We start from the raw sequence: 13,909 nt of genomic DNA on the forward strand, positions 1-13,909 counted from the left end.
GCCTGACCGCAAGTCGATTTTGGAAAACCACTTGGCGCCCTGTAGTTGATCAAACAAATCATTAATCCTTGAGAGAGGATATTTGTTCTTTATTGTCACCTTACTCAACTGCCTATAATCGATACACATTCATAGGGGACCATCTTTCTTTCTCACAAACTATCACGAACCAAATCGGAGGGCCGCGACTGACACCCAAGACCCTACTCGGCTGAGTGTCATACTACCATTCCATCCATGAGTCACAACTTTTTGTAAACCTTTAATCTATGAAATGATGCTTCCATCAGGTACAGAAAAACTTTTCAATAAAACTCTTTTGTCAAATCAAGGACTTCTCCCTTATTGTTAATTCAAGAAAACCTTTAGTCACAATAGAATCCTTAAAAATAAAGCTTGAAAACACATCGAACTATATGGTCGCTTTATACCACTATCGACTCCTCGACGCACTATCCATAGGACACTGTCTGCAAAGTCTATAACATATACATAATACCAGAACATAAGTACTTTGACTCGGCAACACTCCGAACTGAGATGGAGCTCACCAATCCAGCTGATAGCCTGGGAACATCCTATAGCCAATGTCTTCTACTCATCTGTATACACCTGCGTGGCATGAAACGCAGCGCCCCCGGGGAAAGGGACGTCAGTACGAACAATGTACCGAGTACGTAAGGTAGAACTGAAACAATATATCTCGACTCGGATGATAAAAGAGGAACAAACTCAACCTGTACCTGTAACCAACACTGATACACATGTACGTGCATATGAACTTTGATGCAGCATGAGTATTGTTATGGCTCGCATTTTGAACGTTTGAATATTTCAAAGTCGTCGCGGAAAGTGAAGGACGAAAACCTTTTCAAATATTACATTAATGCACAAGTCGTTAAGAATACTATTTATGACCATTATTAGTATGAAAATATTGTTAGAGGCTAAGGGCAAGAAGAGAAATTGCAAAATGATCAATAGAAACAATGTGGAAGGTTAGGGGTAAAATGGTCATATTGAGAAAAGTCGAGGGACGAAATGGGAATTTCACAAAAAAATTCATGAAGGTTCAAAGGGCCACATTGGCCATGTGTTGGAGAACATAGGGGTCAAAGTGCACATGGCAAGACTTGATTCATCTTTTAATTCAAGGAAAATTTCAAGAAAATTAAAGAATCTTCTAGAGAGGGGGGCATGTGCCCCTCACATGCTTGAATTATATGTATATATATATGAGTGCCTAATTAATTCAAGACATGAGAAAAGAAGAGAAAACAAAAAAAAATAGGGTGAGGGTTCGGCTAGGGGCTGGCCGAAACCAGCCCCTCTATTTTGTTCATCAAGGATCATTTTCTTTTGGTTTTCTTGCTAAGTGGAAGGTGCTTGTTAACATGGTGGAGTTGTTGGAAGAAGTAGAACACTTATATGGATGGTTTATGAGCTTTAACCAAGTGGAATAGTTGAAGAATGAAGGTAAAGAACTAACCCTCTTTTATGTGTTATGAATGTTGTTGAAGTGTTGTAGTATGTAAAAATGAGTGAAATTTGTGAAATATGTGTGTGTTGATGTGTGGCCGTGTGTATGGATAGTTGCAAGGCAATGATTCAATTGTTTTATTTAGTATTGTGATTGTTGTTTGTGTTATGGGTGATTTGTATAGGTTGTAGAATGGAGGAATGGATGGAATGCATGAAAATGTGTATGTAGTGTTGAGGCCGTGTGTGATGTTGTTTATTGAAGGAAGGATGAATTAATTTTATTTAGTATATTAGTTGTGTCGTTGTGGATTTTATAACGCAAAAAGAAGTTTAATGATTCAAAGTTGAGATTATAGTAGTTTATGGTTTGTTGTGGAAACTAATGTGAGCCAAATATAGTTCTTGTAATTTTGATAATAATGTGGTAAAAGTATGGTTTGTTGGTATAGATTGTGAAATTTTGGAGAAAGAAATGTGTTGTGATGGTTCCTATGGAAGTTGGAAGATTTTGGATTCTATGGTGCGTTGTTTGAATTGTTTGACTATTTTGTGGTTTGTCCGAAGCATTTTTGAATCTTGTTCAAATGGTTTATGTTGGTACTTGAACGTATGAGCGTGGGTGTTGGGTCGATCGTATGCGGTTGATTGAATGAAAACGAAATAGCGTCGAATGGTATAATAAAGAGTTATTAATGTTAGAATGAGCTTTGAACCTCTTATTGGTGTTGTTAATATCATTGTTGGTTTGGCCGGGTTACATTCCCGGATGGTTGTTGTTGATTTGGGGCCGAGCCTTATTCTCGGGATTGGTACACTTACAGAGGAAATGCTGCCGAAATTTCGGTAGCAAAGTGTTTCCTTAAGATTTTAACTAAAAGTATACTAATGAAAGTTTTGGTAAAAATGACCAATTCGCAGATTTCGACGAGATTGTGACGTGAATTTGGGATAGCAAAAGGAGCGGAAAGAGGTATGTGAGGCTTCACCCTTCTTTCTATGGCATGTCTTAGTTGTACTAAGTCGGGTACGAGCCTCGGGGACAACCCTATTCCCCGGAACCCGCACCTAAAGTTTTCTACTTTTTGCTCACTAGAATTGAACTAGAAAGGTGCCAAATGATTAAAAGACCTCCTAGACCCCTATAACGTGTATAAATGGGACCCGATTACCCTAAGACCCTCACAAGCAACGCTGTGACACGTGACATGCGTAAATCGAACACGCTACCTCATCCGGCCCGAGGTGGGCCCGTTACCCCCGGATTTTCCTATAATCCTGGTTAATTTACTCGAAGTGAGTCCAAAGGGGACTTTTGATCCCGATCTCCTTACCGAATGATAAGTACTATGACTACTCTTCCGAGAATGTTTCAATGGTGATAATGATAATGACAATGTTAGACAAGAGAATGTGCTCATGATAAGTACGACCGGAACGATCCTATGACTGAGATTTCTAAACTAAGTATCCAATATGAATATGAAATTGATAGACTAATTTCTAAATCGTATTTATATTTCCTAGTTATAACTCTATTTCCTAAGACTCCAAGGCCTATAACTGTCATCCATAATATCCCCGATTTCATTCCGCGGTTTCTGTAACACTATTCTCCGTTGATAGTCTCGCCTTAAAATACTTGTTCCTTCAAGGTGAGACAAAGTTATAACTAGCATTCCATAACGTAATCGGAGGTCACCGACCTTACGTCACTCCGATGGATGCATGATTTTCCTTGGCGCTTGTGTGCTTATATGATATATGTATATGAAACAGGTATATGTGTATGGATATGTATATATAAGTAAGATAAGTAATTGTATATGAGACGTGTATATGTAATAAAGATAAGCAAATGTATATGTATATGTGTATGGGGAAAGGGGAAGGGCCACTGTTATATCACCACCTGATTCAGCTGGATTCCATCATGGACGCGGGATGCCCGGACGCGGGATATGGGAGAGCCGTACGCGGCGTCTGCATATATATAATGTATGGTATATGTATGATATGATATGATGGGACACCGTTGGGGAGGGGGTTGGGAGTGCCGATTGTATTCGGCGTCTGTAAATCTGAATAAAAGATACTGTTTACTGAATTGTACAGTTTTCTGTATACGAGAATAAGGGACACCGTGGGGGTGGAGCCGATTGTATTCGGCGTCTGTAAATGTGAGCAAAAGGTACCGTTACAGAAATGTACTGTTTTCTGCACACGAGAATAAGTAATATATAAATGTTAATTCCTATGCTTATGAAAAGAAACGTTTCAAAGACGAAAGGACAAGCCTACATGACAGCCGGCCTGAAAAGGGGCCTTCCTATGTACAGGTTACTTCCTTGCCTCGTTATATGCCCTGTGACTCCGTGATGCTATTAATCGTACTCTATGTTACTGCTTGCATTATTTTCCATGCCTTACATACTCGGTACACCAATATGTACTATAAAACAGCCCACACACTGTTTTCCAACTTCCATAACTAACCAACTTACTATAAAATTATGTAATGACTTTATCTCCGTAGATAACTCTTAAATAATACCCAAAGAGAAAGATTCATACCTTCTTTCTTGTTAAGACCGCAATATCCTCAGTATCCACGCCAAAATCCACCGCAAAACAACACTAGAATCACAACCATGCGTTACCCGGACCTAAACTACTACTCCGCTACTTGAAAATTGCTCACTTTTTGTTTTCCTCACTCTCTCTCTCTTCAATTTCTGGATTTTTCTAGCAAAAATCTGGTGGAAAAAGGGGGTTATTACCCTTTATATAGGGGTCAAATTCGGGTCGGTTCACTATAGCAATTCACAGCAGCAAGTCGGTACTGTAGCACGCGTTCTGCTCTGTCAGCTGAAATTGTAACATCCATAATTCTCTACTCCAAAGTCCAATCGATGAGCGGTTTGTTGCGTCGGAAGCTAGATTCGACGAAATGCATTTTGGGCTTTTTTTTAACCTTAAAACACTTCATATGCTAAGAGATATTGGTCCCCCAAGTTGGACCAAAATTGCTCCTCATATTTTCTCCAAAGTCCGACAAACTTAATTTCCTTCATTCACTTGCCCTCCAGTCCTTTCGATACTTCTCATACATGATCTTAAACCGCTTACAACCATAAAATAGGCACATATCACTTGAGTGTTCACAATTAAGCAGTTAACACCTACGGAACTCAATGTCCGAACTGCGAGGTGTAAAATTCTCGCCCCCTTAAAAACATTCATCCTCGAATGTTGTAATTACAAGTCCACAACGTTTTTACTGATGTCTTGAAGTGACTGTCCTTCTCTTATACTCCGGTCGCCTTATTTTTAACATAGGTTGGTCAACCTCTTCTCTCGTAATCATTTAGAATCTCCAATCGTGAGGTTCACATGCTTCTAATTTCCCTCAAACTGTTCTAGTTCTTCATCCTCCTTTATGCCTAAACCTGTAGGTCTCCTTAGCACACTTCCCAGGGGGGTCACCCATCCTATTACTACTCTGGCCCAAGCACGCTTAACCTCGATGTTCTGACGGGATCAGGTGCATTAGTGCTGGTATGATCACATCCATCCTACTGCGTGGCCTTTATCACGTGACGTAAATCAAGTTGAAGTTCTAACGGATCCCAAGAAAAATTTCCGATCATGTACCTCCCTCCGAATTGGAAAATTCCCTCACTTTACTGACCAAGCAAATGTCTTTTTATCTTTTGGAACTCTGGATGACAAGCCATCAACTAACACATACAACTGCTTTCCATTCCTAATTTTAAGACTCCTTGTAGCGATAAAACTTCTTAGCCGCCATTATCTATAAGTACCTTGGTTATTAGTTCCTTTAAACTTCCGTTTGTCTACTATAAATGGTATCCTGCAATAATTGTACAAACATAAGAAGTTCCAATAAAAGACTCATATACCTGTAGCCGACTGGTCCTCTTCTTGATCTGGAGGGTTGTAAAGTGAAGTATCCCCCTCCTCATTCTTGCACCATTCTGTTAGCCATCTCATCATGGCGATTGTTTATATGGTTATATGTCATATACCCTCACAATTGGGATAACTAGCGGCTTGAAATTTTCACGAGGGTTCATTGTCACTAGCTTGTTTTGACCAATCGCAATATCCTTCAATCCTTTTCTTGCCATCTTACCCCGTCTACTTTCATGGCTTCTCCCTGCATTCCTTAGCTCATCTTGCTTCGTAACTCCCTATTACTTCTCGATTTTCCCATTGTCAGGTGTCATAATTCCTCCAACACCTTAGTCAGCCCTTGTGCTCGTACCCAAGCTTACTTGCTTCCCCCCTTAAAGGCTTTACCTTATGGTGTTGTATTCTATTGCCATTCTTGATCGAAATTTCCACATAATAATCCCTTCGTCACCGCTTTTGTTCTTTTACTTACGAATCCTTCAAGTGCCCTACTTGTCATTACTCAAAAATACTACTTTAAATCTCAAATCTTACCTATAGTAATCCCTAAGGATACTCGAAACGATGATGTACCAAACTATCTGTCCAGCCGGAATAGTACTTTTCACTCCAATAATTAACGCCCAATGTCCACTTGTAGTGTCATCTTCATCTTATCATTCCATTAATCAATCCGTAACCATCATAGACGTATAATCTTCGTGATCTCCTAAATCTTTGGTCCTTGTCCTCCTTTGCCGGAGTGCCCATTATTTACAACCTTCTTTGTTCTGGTTATAAGGACGTATAGGCCGGTTTCAGAGTCCTCACATTCTCCATTTGCCACGTACAACCTTACTCTATATCCTGTTGATTTATTTAAACTTGATCCTATCGTCTTCTTTCCTGCTTTCATCCTAACCTTTTCCTCAATTATGTATTATCTAATCCTCAATGGGTATACGATTTTTTCCTTGTCCAAGTTTCTACCTCCTCATTGATATCATAACCTTCCTTTTTCCTAATGCTCCTTCTTATGTTGTTAGTTGAGTTACCGCTATATAACTTTAATCCCCGAGAAAACCCAAACCCGATTCCCTGTGTAGCTTTAGCTACCTCAATTTTGACATACAGCACAATCAATACTTTTGACATGTCGTAACATCGATCATAAGGGTATACATAATACTCGATGTAGCCACTTGTGACTTATCATCCCGTTGCCATTTGATTTTGTCCTGAATTTGTAGCTTTAATACATCTCCCCTCTTTTGACCAACTAGCCAGACTCATACCTCAGAATCATTTCGAAATTCTAATTGCAAAGCTCATATGCTCCAAATTTTCCCTCGGGCTATTCTGGTGTCTCATATTCCCTTTTCGTATGTCTAAATCTGTAGGTCTTCCTAGCATACCTTTCTACATCCTAATTGTGAATCTCGGCAATATAGCTTTCCTTAAAACCCTTTACTCGTACTTGTAATCGTACCCTATCTCCTTGTCTAAAAGAATCAACCTCATATCCTTTACCTTCCTGCAGCAACTAAATTGATCCTTGCGATATTTTACCTTCACTTACACACCTACTCTCTTCTCTCCTTACACATAAATCGGTATCGCACTTAATTTCTCTATCATCAAATAACCTTCACCATACCCGTCTAAAAAAATATTTGAGGAAAAGTCTTCTTATAAGGGTTAGCTAGAAATATACCACATGTTCCTAAGGTTGATACAATCTCTATTTCCTTCATTGGCCAAGCGACATCACATCTAAGAGTTGTATAAGCAATCCAAAAAACAATCATAAATGCAAACCAACTTACCTCTTGATTCACGACTCGGACTATACCTCAACCTTTATCGATCGTCCTTTTGTACTTTCCTAGTCATTTCCTCTTCCATTCATTAGCTATACATTTCAATCATTCTTGCAACACCCTTACCTCTGTGTTGATTCCCTCAACTTCTATTGTCCTTATAGTCCCAATATCATCATTCACTTCCTCTGTCGATACCATTCCTCTTCTAAAATCAAGAATTAGTGCAAGGAGTTTCATTTCCTATGACTTGGCTCTCATCACACGATATTATATGTGAAAGAAGGGTAACCGTCCTAAATGCCCTGTAGCCTCCTGTTTATAAATGTGGCGCGCAACACACCATAAACAAGACTCTACTGGACACGACTTTGCAGACAACCCCTAGGACGAACTGCTCTGATACTACTTCTGTCACAATCCATACCGGAGGGCCGCGACTGACACCCAAGACCCTACTCGGCTTAGTGCCATACTACCATTCCATCCATGAGTCACAACTTATTGTAAACCTTTAATCTATGAAATGACGCTTCCGTCAGGTACAGAAAAACTTTTCAATAAAACACTTTTGTCAAATCAGGGACTTCTCTCTTATCGTTAATTCAAGAAAACCTTTAGTCACAATAGAATCCTTAAACATAAAACTTGAAAATACATCGACCTATATGATCTCTTTATACCACTGTCGACTCCTCGACACACTATCCACAGGACACTGTCTGCAAAGTCTCTAACATATACACAATACCAGAACAAAAGTACTTTGACTCGGTAACACTCCAAACTGAGATGGAGCTCACTAATCCTGCTGATAGCCTTGGAACATCCTATAGCCAATGTCTTCTACTCATCTGTATACACCTGCGTGGCATGAAACGCAGCGCCCCCAGGCAAATGGACGTCAGTACGAAGAATGTACCGAGTCTGTAAGGCAGAATTGAAACAATATATCTCGACTCGGATGATAAAAGAGTAATAGACTCAACCTGTACCAGTAACCAACTCTGATAAACATGTACGTGCATATGAACTTTGAGGTAGCATATGAACTCACCCTGCTCGCAGCCCCTTTGGCCATCATAATCATTGTATACCAGCTGATCAGGTGGTTTGCATATATAACGCATTAGCCCTTGTCCTTTCCCCATGAAATGATGTCGTGCATGTATGTAAATATGAAAATGCATGAGAATCTTTGAAAACCATCAAAAGACTCCCTTCGGAGCAACTTTTATTTCAAAACGGAAACTTCTTCCCTTTTCTTAAAAATGGGAACTTCTTCCCCTTTTTCTCAAAAATGGGAACTTCTTCCCTTTTCAGTTGTCTCCTTCGAGACTAAAAAAATTAAATGTAAAATGCATAGGTAAGAAAAAGACCTTATGAATGTCCCCTTCGGGATTTACACAACATTATGAAATCGCATAACTTAAGAATGCCCCTTCGGGCTTAAGAGGTCAAAGAACTCAGGATATCCTACATCTAGGAATGGATTCATTATGGATATCATTACGCTTCGCACTTGTCATAGATCATGCCAAAAAGGAGGAAAGGATAGCCTTAACATACGTTGAAGCTCTCGACTTTCCAACCTACCTTCTGTCTTGAAATCTACATATAAAACCATTCATTCTATTGTTAGGCTCGTTGTTATATACTTATCCTAAGCCTCCAAATAAATCTTTCTAGAATCTGCCGAAATTTCGGCAGCATCTCCTCTATTTATATGTCTAGCCCAAAATCTCAATTCAGCAGCCAACAACAAAAACAACAACAATACCAACATCAACAATAATATTATCAACACCAATATGTACTATAAAACAGCCCACACACTGTTTTCCAACTTCCATAACTAACCAACTTACTATAAAATTATGTAATGACTTTATCTCCGTAGATAAGTCTTAAATAATACCCAAAGAGAAAGATTCATACCTTATTTCTTGTTAAGACCGCAATATCCTCAGTATCCACGCCAAAATCCACCGCAAAACAACACCAGAATCACAACCATGCGTTACCCGGACCTAAACTACTACTCCGCTACTTGAAAATTGCTCACTTTTTGTTTTCCTCACTCTCTCTCTCTTCAATTTCAGGAATTTTCTACCAAAATTCTGGTGGAAAAGGGGGTTATTACCCTTTATATAGGGGTCAAATTCGAGTCGGTTCACTGTAGCAATTCACAGTAGCAGTACTGTAGCAGTACTGTAGCACGCGTTTCTGCTCTGTCAGCTGAACTTGTAACACCCATAATTCTCTACTCCGAAGTCCAATCGATGAGCGGTTTGTTGCGTCGGAAGCTAGATTCGACGAACTGCATTTTGGGCTTTTGTTTAACCTTAAAACACTTCATATGCTAAGAGATATTCGTCGCCCAATTTGGACCAAAATTGCTCCTCATATTTTCTCCAAAGTCCGACAAACTTTATTTCCTTCATTCACTTGCCCTCCAGTCCTTTCGATACTTCTCATACATGATCTTAAACCGCTTACAACCATAAAATAGGCACATATCACTTGAGTGTTCACAATTTAGCAGTTAACACCTACGGAACTCAATGTGCGAACTGCGAGGTGTAACATAAACAAGACCGGTGCTCCCCACGGTGATGAACTGGGTCTAATAAACCCCTTCTTAAGCAAATCTTTCAACTGTGCCTTTAGCTCTTTCAATTCTGCGGGAGCCATTCTGTACGGAGGAATAGAGATAGGCTTGGTGTCCGGCAACACATCAATAGCGAAATCAATCTCTTTTTCCGGAGAAAGGCTTGGAAGTTCATTTGGAAATACATCTAGAAATTCATTCACTACCGGAACGGATTGGAAAGTTGGCGACTTTGCTTCGGTGTCATGTACTCTGACTAAGTGATAAATATATCCCTTAGCTACCATATTTCCTGCCTTAAGGTAAGAAATAAACCTACCTTTTGGAGATGCTGTATTACCCTTCCATTCAAGCACAGGCTCTCCCGGAAATGGAAATCGAACCAGTTTCATTCGGCAATCAACATTAGCGTAACATGAGGCCAAACAATCCATACCCATAATCAAATCAAATCTAACATTTCCAGCTCAATTAAATCGGCTATAGTCTGGCGGTCGCATATCACAATTGCACAATTTCTATACACTTGTCTAGCTATCAAGGGATCACCAATCGGAGTAGATACCTCAAAAGGTTTTATTGGCTCAGGTTTCACCCCAATACGACCAGCAACATACGGAGTAATATAAGACAAGGTAGAACCCGGATCTATCAATGCATACACATCATGGGAAAATACAGATAATGTACCTATAACCACATTCGAGAAGGACTCGAGATACTGTCGTCCGGCTAAATCATACACACGGGGCTGAGTGGCACCTGAAGTAGATGCTCCCCCTCGGCCTCTACCTCAGCCTGCTAGAATCTGGGAAGTCTGCTGTTATATCCCGTATTTTTGAACCTAGGAGTATCTGCTGGGGTGGGGCCCACACACCGAGATTTTTTTTGGAACATCTGAAAAGTCATATGAATCACATATGTAAAGTTAAACACAACTCATGAAGTACCCTTGGACTAAATCAAAGTGGAAACCCTCCAAACGAATATTTTTAAGAAAACGTTTTCGGGTGACCTGACTTTGGGGGGCACAAACTGTATTATAAGTTTGGAATTTCGAAAGTACCTTGAAATAGAAGTTGTAGATAATTGAATTAGCTTTCCATCCATAGGTCGTGGGTTCCCAGGTGACGTCGGTACAATGAGTTATGAACGTTTTAAGGTCGAAAGGTCAGTGGGCTAGGCCCAACTCGGGACCAACCGAGTTGGCCCAAAAAAAAAAAAATTTAGGCCCAATGTTTAAGGGGTGGCCGGCCAAGTGAGGCCCAACCCATGGCTTTAATGAGTATTTCCATGTGCTAATTAATTATAAAGGGATCAATATCCCTTAGAAGGTTCAAGAGACTTAGAAGAGAAAGAAGAGCAAAACAAGAGCAAAAAAAGAAGACCATTTCGGGTTTGAGGTGCAAAAATTCACCACCAAAAATCTTGCTCCTAAAATTTTTCTTTTGTGGTTTCCCTACTAAGTTAAGGTTCCTTTGTAACTTGGTATAGTTGGATTGGAGTGGGGAGCATTAGAATCACCAAAGTGATCACATCTCCAAGTGAAGAAGACTTGAAGAAAAGGTAAGCATTTCTACCTTTTTATTGTGTTATGAAGTTTTGATTGTGTTGTAGTATATAGAAATGTGTTCATTGTATGGAAAAATGGAAGTTTGCAAAGTGGGTGTGTGTTGTAGGTGTGTAGCCGTGGGTATGCACAATTGTATAGCCACAATGTGTTGAATTTATGTTATATTCTAGTTGTGATTGTGATGAAATGCATATGGGAATTGAAAGTTGGATGAATTTAGTTGATATTGGAAAAAATAGGCATATGGCCGTAGGGTGTATATGGTTTGGGATAGAAAGGAATTGAGTTGTTTAGTGTGTTAAAGTGTTGTTGTGATGTTTGTAATGTAAATGAAGTTAGAATGATATAAGTTTGTATTGAATTGGAATGTAGAAACTTATGTCGTTTTAGTATGATTTTCCGACATTAAGGAAATGAAGTTGTTTGGTTGCTAATAGTGATGATCATTGATGAATTTGGAAGTTGGAAACTTGTTATGAAGTTGTATGCCAAAGATTTGATGTTTTGCATAAGTTATGACTTTGGCGGAAAGTTGTATATTATGTATATCGAGTGTATATCTTGAGGAAAACGATATGAAATGTTTCTAGAACTATATGGTGATGATCATGATTGTTGTTGAATGTGAAATTATTGATCTTAGTTGAAAGTTGGGTTGAATTGAAGATTATGTCAACTTGTGAGAAAAATGACTAGTTGAAGGATATTTATGTTTTTAATGTTCATTGTTGATATTGATGTTGTCGTTTGGGTTGTTGTTGATGATTTCTAGCCGAGTTGAATTCTCGGGGTGCTATATGTATAGGGGAAGTGCTGCCGAAATTTCGGTAGCCAAATATGCATTAAGTTGAAACTTTGGTATTCATAGCTTACAATTGGTAAACTTGACCAATTGAAGTTTTTCGACGAAACGGGAAGTGAGTTTGGAAAGGCTTAAGGAGCGTGAAAGGTATGTAAAGCAAACCCAATTCTTCCCTTGGCATGCCCTTAGTGTATTAGGGTCAGATCCGGGCCTCGAAGGACCACTTGGCCCTCGGAATCCGCAAGACAAAATTTCAGTTTTTCCTTCAGTAGAATTGAACCATTTTGATACGCTTTATCTGAAATTATGCAATTGTGCTCTAAGTTACTCAGAAAGTCATAGAATGTCTGTATAACCTTCGTAGATGATATTATATGTTTAGAGGGCACAATTTGAGCCCGCCACCTTATTTGTTCTGGGGCGGGCCCACTATTTACGTTTTTGCCCCTAATGTGTTAAAGCTTCCTTTTTAAGCGATTTTTGAAAGAAATGTTTTAATTACCCTACTAATCGCTTAACGAATATTATTTTAAATATTCTGTTAAATATTATAAATTATTTTGACACTCGGAATGACTTCGGGAAAGTTATACTTCTGTAATTTATTATGATATCCGAAATACATTTATTATGATTCCGTCCGACCCCATTGGATTTGTTTGTCTTTGATATGCTTCATCGAGTTTTTGAAAACATTTATTATATTTTTAAATTGCATTAGTCTCTCACTACTCCATTCGTGGATGTCCCAATGTTTCCCACACTGAGCCCGGGCCAGGATATGTTGTCAAGCGTAATTCTCTGCATTGTTCGCCGCGTCCCGATGTGAGGGGGCAGGTATACGCGTACATGGGTCTGTGGAGTATGATGTGCCATGTCCGCCTATTCTGTTCTGATCTGTTATGGCCATTTTGATATGACATTATATGATACGGGGCCACGCCCCATTTTCTGATTCCTCTGTATAGTGGCACCAGCGTCGGGAGGGTGGCCACATTCTGTCTGCCCGAGTCTCGTGGCAGGGACCGGATATGATATGATATGACATATGTTTCTGTACGCATTCTGTCTGTTTTGGAAATATGCATTTGACACTCTGGATTCTGTACTCATTTTCTGTAACCATTATGATTTGACTTCTGTGATTCCGCTTTACATATTCAGTACATATTTCGTACTGACCCCCTTTCTTCGGGGGCTGCGTTTTCATGCCGCGCAGGTACAGATGACAGGTTTGCTGATCCACACGTTTAGGATCCCGTTTCTGCTATTTTGGGGCGCTCTCTTCTTCAGAGCCCATCTTTTGGTACAGTCTGTCACTGTTATCTGGATATGTATATTGTTCTGGGTATGACGGGGCCCTGTCCCGTCTTATGATTATGATATGTTCTGTAGAGGTCTGTGGATACATCTGTGTGGGTTCTGTACATATGTTTGGGATGTTTTGGTTTTATGACAGCCTTATCGGCTTTTGTGTGCCAAGTCTGCTTTTCTGCTAAATTCTGTAGCATCCACTAATGTTGCTATTATATTACATTACTTTGATAATATGCTAAATTGGGTATCGGGTACGTATAGGTGCCCAACTAGGGCACTGGTCGCGGCCCACGGAGTTGGGTCGTGACATCTGCCCTACCGGAAGCACTGAAGAGAAACCAGCCGCTGATCCTGTAGGCTGAACCCCAACTCTACGACTCACCGATGGGCAA

The 13,909-nt window shown here is 39.7% G+C and overlaps 1 long non-coding RNA gene across 1 annotated transcript; it reads left to right on the forward strand.

The window, feature by feature from the left end:
- The first annotated feature begins 11,193 nt into the window (after window positions 1-11,193).
- LOC132634992 (uncharacterized) lies at window positions 11,194-13,591 on the forward strand. Its single transcript, XR_009580408.1, has 3 exons — window positions 11,194-11,391; window positions 12,297-12,347; window positions 13,420-13,591. It is a non-coding gene; the product is annotated as an uncharacterized LOC132634992 (long non-coding RNA).
- The last annotated feature ends 318 nt before the right edge of the window (window positions 13,592-13,909 follow it).

This window comes from Lycium barbarum, chromosome 1 (genome assembly GCF_019175385.1).
Source record: "Lycium barbarum isolate Lr01 chromosome 1, ASM1917538v2, whole genome shotgun sequence".
In the NCBI taxonomy this organism is placed as follows: Eukaryota; Viridiplantae; Streptophyta; class Magnoliopsida; order Solanales; family Solanaceae; genus Lycium; species Lycium barbarum.